Genomic DNA, 8,010 nt, shown 5'->3' on the forward strand with positions numbered 1-8,010 from the left:
GTTGCTACAAAATTTACTTTGTCATCCTAGTATAGCAGTAAGCAGGGTAACTATAACAGTGTGTGAGTATGGGCCTACCAGCAGCACATTGCTTATGGACTGGCCCTTCCAGTTATAGATAAAGTGAGTTCCCTCTCTGCAGTTCTGTATCACCAACAGAATGTAATTTGTTAAATATTGGGAAGACCATAAATAAGAATGGTAACTGGTTATTTCTTTAATTATAGAATTCAGATGAAGCTAGTTTTCTGTTTATCTAATTTACATCAAGCAAAAGCCCAAAGAAGGCCATGTTATTTAGGCTCAGTTCTGTCAATGTTGATGCTGGTAACCTAGACGATACTTATTTCATAATAACTAAGCTGTGCTTGCAACCAACAACTGCCCAATTTTATGGTGCAGTAACAAAACATGTGAGTTGTGTTAGTATATATTAATTATTTGGTTTTTTCTGGCCCTTTCAAGACAAGAGAACTACAGTATATGATTTTCAAACATGTAAATTATGTCAAGTCACATCCAGTAGTGGTTCTACACATCTTCCCAGAAGGCATGCATACCCAAGCAGTGAAAATACTGGCAAGAACTCATATTCCCAACAGGCAGTGGGAGGATGACTGATGATTTTTTGAAACTACTCATGTCATGTGATGCACTAACCTGATTTTTTTCACTTAACATAAGATCATTACCAATTAACAGTTGCTTTGATCATTTCATGTCAGGAGCAGCATTCAACACATGAGACCATCAGTGCTCATCCAGATAAACCACAGTGTTCAGGGTTTTCAGAACAAATAGAAAATGATCCAATGATGGGAATAGTGCATAAAAATACATGTCATCACTTTTCATATTGTATACAGGTTAAATAATTCACTCAAACGCAATAATTCAGGATGGGGAGATGGATCAGTAAATAAAGTGCCTGCTACATGAGCATGGGAACCTAAATTAAGATCCCTAGAATACACACCAAAAAAAGTGGCATGTATTTGAAAGCCCAGTGACGGGGAGGCAGATGTAGGTGGATTTTTGGAGATCACTGACGGGTCAGCCTAGGCAGTCTGAAAAACTCATGTGGAGATCAATTGAGGAAGATATTCAACAGCAACCTCTGGCCTGCTTGTGTACATACAAACACACCACACAACAACAACAACAACGTGTTCTTTCAGCATTTGGGTTACAAAGCTACAAAATACATTTTGTAGCACATGATTGTTTTTTTCTAAATTTTCACCTCAAAGACAATCCAAGGATCTCACTGTAAAAAACTCTTGACTCTATGGAAAAATTAAGTGTTCTTCTAGACTGTTCTCAGCCTATCCTATCTTCTCCATGTCTAGACAAAATACCAATGCAATCTTTCCTTAAAAATAAAAAGCATGAGATTTTTCTGCTTTCAGATTCCCTCCCCAGCATTAAGCCTAAGGTCCCAAATTGCCAGGAAAACAAGGGAGTGCTTAACCAGATCTGTGGTCTGCTGCTCTGTTGATCACATTAATCAATGACCTCAGAGATTCAACAGACAAAGATGTGGTCCTGGCTACACCACCACATTACATCATCTCACCAATAAGTTTTGTATCCTAACAAATATTTGGGTATTGGAAATTTCCACAAATCAAGAATTTGTGTGTAAGATTTATTATTGCATTGAAATACTTGAAACAGTTGGACTAGTATCTGCTTTTTATTTTAAACTTCAGATAAGAACTATTATCTCAAAAAGACCAAGTGTCGGTAATTTCTTTAGCTCAATTGAAAACCTCAACCTTTTCTGTGGGTGCGATTAGATAAGGTGCCAAAGACATATGCAGTTTTGTGTTTATTTTATGTTGTGTTTATAAGAATCTGGGCTGTGACGTTTATAGCCTGAAGTAATAATTCAAAACTTTCTAAAGCTATTCGAAGAGACCAAAGTTTTACTAGTGTCAGTGGCGGGGGGGGGGGGAGGTGGATAAAAGCACTTACTGCTTTACAAAATAACTCATGGTGTGTGTCTGTGTTTGGTTTGTAACTATTTTATTAAGGCTTTTTAAATCTATGTTTATCAGGGATATTAGCCTGCAGGTTTCCTTATTATTGTTGTTGTGTTTTTACTTGGCTTGGTTATTATAATAATAGAGTTGTTGAGAAAAATATGGAATGCTTCATAAACCTCTATTGTCACCCTTGCTCAGAGGCCGTGAGAATCTACTGTGTCGTTCCAATTTTAGTATACATGCTGCTTAAGCAAGCACATAATTGAGTTATCTCACCTGGAGAGAGGACAGGAGGAGGGAAGCAATCTGAGGAGTTGTCTGCTTTGTTTCTCATTGTGCGAGGGTAGAAAGCAGCACAAAAGAAAGAGGATACATTGTTACAGTCCAGTGCAGTTCACTGTGCTTTCTGTAGCATGGAAAGTAATCTAATTTCTTATTTTTTTTTTTACATTTTTCTAATGGTTGAGTCTGCTTTTCATTTCTTCTATCACCCATCCTTCTAGAGATCTGATAATCTAAAAACTATTTCGTTTCTACTTTGGCAATATTTATTTGGTTCTTGCTCCAAAATAAAAATGTAAGAACTAAACAGCAGTCTCACACGCAGCACCTTCTCCAATTTTGTTTCACCCACACAATCTGATTTTTACTTTTTATTTTCTCTCTCAAACCCTTTCTGGTGCTACATGTTTGTTGGAAAGTAGTAAGGGTGAAATCTTGCACATGGATTTGTCCTATTTTGTGAATGCAATCTTTTTAAATAAAAAGCAATCAACTTTGTTCTCTTTAAGATGAAAGTCAGAGCTGGGCAGTGGTGGCACACGCCTTTAGTCCTAGCTCTCAGGAAGCAGAGGCAGGCTGATCTCTGTGAGTTTGAGGCCAGCCTGGTCTACAGAGAAAGCTCCAGGACAGGCTCCCAAACAACATAGAGAAACACTGTCTCAAAAAAAAAAAGAAAGAAAAAAATGATGACAATGAGAAAGGATCAAATCAGATCCCATCAAATTTATCAAGTTAGATATCTCTGGGGTGTTCTGGATTCTGGGTCTTGAAAAACAGTCAATCATAGCTACTATAAAGAGTTCTCTACTCCTTGCCATCCTTGGCAAGTCATATTATTTCATCAACAGAGTTCCCTTGTTTCTTCTCTGTCTCAGGTGGAAATATTTCAGAAACTATACAAGAGACATGAGCTTCTGCAGAAAACTTCCAGGGACCCAAGAGACACCCAAATGTAGACAGAAGAAGAGAAGAATATGCCAAGGACCTATGCCTCAGCACTGAACAAAGGAAAAATTAACTACTGCAAAATGGAGAGGGGCATGACCAGAAAGGCTTCCCAGAAACCTCACAGTAAGGGAAAAATAAGCAGGCTAATTCAGTAAGTACTATAGCTAGAATGGAGAGAATCATTATGAATTCTCTTGTTTTTATTGTAAAGTCCACTTTGTCATGATTTTTTTTATCATAACCTGTTTTGAACCAGTTACAATTCTTTATGACTGGTTTAGGATCAGTTATATATTTTTTTAAATATCAGAACCTTAACTCTTTCATTGTTTGACAATGTTCTATTGTACATGAAAGTATTTACCCACGTATCAGCTTATAGAAACAAGTTTTTTCCATATGTTACCAATTATGAATAATAATGCTATGTTCATGCAGCTCAATCTGGGTTATGTAATGCACTTTCGTGTTTAACCTTTTAAGAAATTTCCAGGTTATTTTCCCAACATCTATACCATTCTGGTTTCCCTTACTAGTGTGAACATCCTAATGTCTCTACATCATCAGCAACGCCTGTCACCTGAATCTTTTCCAACATTCATCCTAGCAGGTACAAGGTGATGCCATGTGAAAATGTGGTTTGCATTTGTCTGATGGCTAATGTCATCAAGCATCTTTCATGTGTTTGTTAGCTGCTTGCACATCTATCTTCTCTGGAGAAATAACTATTAATCCTGAGGTCTATGTTGAAATCAGATTGTTTTTCACTGTAGAAGTGGAAGATTTCATCATTCATTCTGTATAAAGTCAGTCACAAACTATATGGTTTGCATTTTCTTCCATCCTATGGATTGTTCTGAGCATGTCATTGAAAACTCAAGTTTTTAATTTTGACAATGTTCAATGTATAAATATTCTTCCTTTTGTTATGCCTACTTTTTAACAATAATAAAATTTTGCCTAAAAGTCATAAAGTTTTATTGCTATATTTTATAAGAGCTGTATGATTTTAGATCTTATATTTAGTTTTATGACCTAAAGTAGTGTTTTTGCATGCTCAAAAGAATGAGTGAAACTTCATTCTTTCGCATAGGATATTCAATTGCACAGGCATCACTTATTGAATTCAGTATTTTTATACCTATAGAGTGTAGTGGTATTCACAAATTAGTCACTCTGTGTGTGTGTGTGTGTGTGTGTGTGTGTGTGTGTGTGTGTGTGTGTGTGTGTTCTGAGGACTCATTAATGTCTTATATTTTCTAATATTTAATCATTCAATTTTTCTTTAATATTCCTTAATGAATATTTGATTTTGTGCAAAGAACTAAAGATAAAATTCATAATTCTTTAAAATTAACTTGTGGGATGAAAGTAAAAAATACAATTTTCTTATCTTTAAAGTGAATTAAAACAAGGTCAGCAATAATTAATTCTGCAGTAACTAATATACTGAAATAAAAAGAAAATTAGAAATGAAGAAGTCATGTTGAAATGGTAGTCTTCCACACATGAGATGAACTCACTGGTGTGTGGTCTCCTTACTTTTAAATTGAGATGATAATATTGCATGAAACCTGGGGTTTGATGTGAAGGTAAATCAAAATATTCTTGCATAGGTTTTTATATTAAAAAAAATCCACAAAATCAAAATTCACAAAACAAAAAATGCAGCCATAAACTTAGTGCATAAATAAATTAGAGTTATCTATCTATATATGCTGGAGCATGTGGTGTGGCCAAGATGGTGAACAGGAACCAAGACACAAACTCTGGCCTTAAACAGCTTCTTGTTAGGAAGAAGGACTCTAGGTTCATGCCCAGAACAAATTTAGAGTTTGTGCCCTTTCAACTTCACCTGTAGAATAATTACTCCAGAATCTGTGGCAAAGGCAGCTTGTGAAGAGATTATAAAAAGACTATAAGATAATGAACCAAATGGTGGAAATATAAAAAGAAGAAAAGGCAGCTCCCATGTGTGACATCATATGCACAGCTGTTAGCTGTTGAGAGAATACATGCTGAGGAATTCATCACAAGGTGAATATTTTCCAAGGTTTGAGAAAATGTCTTTCATTTTCCTAATAATAATTTATCTTTTGCATGCAAAATCTCTCACTTCCTTTTTCCTTCTATCTGAGTTTATTTGTTTTCTACCTGACTTATGAATATATAAGCTTTATCTTAAAGGTGAACATTATACATGGCTTAGAAAAAGAATTAAAAATAGACTGTTCAGAAGCTGTCACAACTTAAGTCATATGGACTCACTGAATGCATACCCATAGCTTGCTTAATTGATTGGTCAGTATATAGTGATGTGTTTGGAGAGAGAAACTGGTAAAAACAGAGAGGAAGCCTGACCAGTTCTTACAGACCAGTGCTTTTGGACATTCCTAACAAGCTAGTGATAAATGGTTTAACAATATCATAAAGGTTTTTATAAGCACAAATAAAAAACAATGTCCTGTGAGATGAATTTAATTACACATATTTAAAAATATCAACATAAACAACAATATGCAGATAGAGAGGTCAGAACTCCAGATTGTGCAAGGTATGGTTAAGTTTCTCCACAGGCTAAACACTCAACTGGAATAGCATGTTGCCTGCCTCTGTCCACAAACAATAAGGAGAAATGTAAGAAAAATCAACATAGGCATCCTAAAATTCATCACAGATTAGAATGAAAGGCATAAAAATCAGAAAATCAAACATTTATAGGAATGCATGAAACATTTGAGGACATGGTGGTCAACAGAGTCACCATAGCCAGAGGTGGGTCTAGAACCGTAACATGGCCCTGCTCAGTCACCACCACATCCAGAGCCTTAAAAATAATCCATTCCTGGGTCCCTGTGTCAATCATAGCCGTGGACAAGGTCATATCCACAGGCCTCATAGAACTCTACAGAACTAAAAAGCATGAGGTGAGCAGGTGGGTTCCCATCCCAGTGTAAAGGAATATTGACTGACATGCCATGTACCAGGGGCTCTTCTTCAGTGAATGAAACATATGCCGTACAGAGGTTGCCTTCTCCCCATCTCCCTCAGCTTGTGTTGCAGTCTCTCATTATATTGTAGTGTCTTACAATTTACTTTGTCACAGCAGTAAAGGAAGTCTTCACATGATCTCTCACAAAATTGTTTCTCCCAAAATATATCTTCAGTTAAAAATAAGTGATTTTTATAAATACAATTCACGGTTTCTATCACAAGTAACCAGCAATGTAGCACCAACCATGAAGGAGAGGGTAGCAAGTGAGTACACAACCCTGTGAAAGTGCTTACAGCATACCTTTTGCTTCTTTTGTCTCCCTGTTATTTCCAGCTGTGTCCTGGTGTACATATGAAGTCAGAGAAGCACAATTATACTATGTCTACCTGCTTTCAAAATAACTTACAATTGGTGCTTAGGTCATATCTACCATCAATATAGAGTTAATTGCTGAAGAAAATTATCAGCATGTGTATCAAAAACTATTCTTTATTAACAAATGATTCTTCTCTTTAGATTATGCATGCCTTGTATTTTTTTATTGTTCTTTAGACAGGACCCTGATATATAGTCCAGTCTAGCCTTGAACTTCATGTCTCAGCCTCCCAATTTCTAGGACAGTGGGAGTGTATCACCATGTCCAGATGTCTCGTGTGTATTTTAATATATTCTCATTAGTCAAAATTCATTCAAAATCTACTAAAACATGTTTCCCACTTTCCAACATATCCCCCAAATGCCTGACTGTGGCTAGACAACACCTGTCCCTTAGTGGTTAACCTAAATATAGCCTCACCCAAGTAAAGAAATAATATAGATCCTAAGCTGGTTTTGTTGAAAACAAATTTTATTTTACACATTTAAGGACTACACATGATGCTGTAGAGCACAATATAAAGGTTACTGTAAAGACACAAATTAATCACCATCTCAGTTAACCCTGTTTTTAAAATTTTTTAACCAGAACAAAATGCAGTCAATTGACATGAATCCCAATCACGGTGCAAGTGGATCTCTCATAGCCTCCAGCAGTTGTTTAGTGCTCTAAGTGGGTTCATTCTATGACTTTTCCCCTCTGACCTACAGCTTCACAATTTCTCCCACCACCCCCAGCCTTGGTACCACTCTTCTTTTGTCTTTTTTCCCCTCTGTCTCTGAATATTTGGTATTTTTTTTCTTTGAGATTGCACTTACAAAGGATATTTTTCTCCCATTGTCTGATATTTTTCATTTAGCATAATGTCTTCAGGCTCATCCTTGCTGTGGCAAATGTTTGGCTCATTACTCAGAGACAGTATAATCACAGTGCGGCCACAAGTGAAAGCAGATTGCCATGCTGACTCCTACTGCATCATCTTGGGTAACGAATTACTTCAGCATCCTGTTATCACAGACAGGAGGGACGACCCATCTACATTTTGATCCTAACCTTGTCGTTCGCCATATGTGGATGTCAGACAAGTCTAACCTCTGTCACTCGCTCACCATTAAAAATACGAATAGCAAATAAATGTTAAGGAGCAAGTGAGTTAAGCTATAAGAATGATACCTAGAAAGGACAGTTATTGGAACATTCTTAGATGTAAACCATGGTTAGTGTTGGCTACATTTTAAGACCAATTACACATTCAGAAAGAGAAAATGTCCTTGTGGCCTCTGGCACTTTAGAAGTGAAACAAATGTGAGCTAGAAAACCAATTAAATTAATATTATTTGGTTATACATAGCATTGACAAAGAAATGCTAATGGGGACCTTTGGGACTGTGGAAGTTTTAGAAGGAAATGGTTATTAGCTT

At 36.3% G+C, this 8,010-nt stretch overlaps 1 non-coding gene across 1 annotated transcript; it reads right to left on the reverse strand.

The window, feature by feature from the left end:
* Positions 1–2,140: 2,140 nt before the first annotated feature.
* LOC121821859 (U6 spliceosomal RNA) lies at positions 2,141–2,246 on the reverse strand. The gene has a single exon (XR_006062734.1). It is a non-coding gene; the product is annotated as a U6 spliceosomal RNA (small nuclear RNA).
* Positions 2,247–8,010: the final 5,764 nt, after the last annotated feature.

The sequence above is a fragment of the Peromyscus maniculatus genome, chromosome 12, assembly GCF_049852395.1.
Source record: "Peromyscus maniculatus bairdii isolate BWxNUB_F1_BW_parent chromosome 12, HU_Pman_BW_mat_3.1, whole genome shotgun sequence".
NCBI classification, from domain to species: Eukaryota; Metazoa; Chordata; class Mammalia; order Rodentia; family Cricetidae; genus Peromyscus; species Peromyscus maniculatus.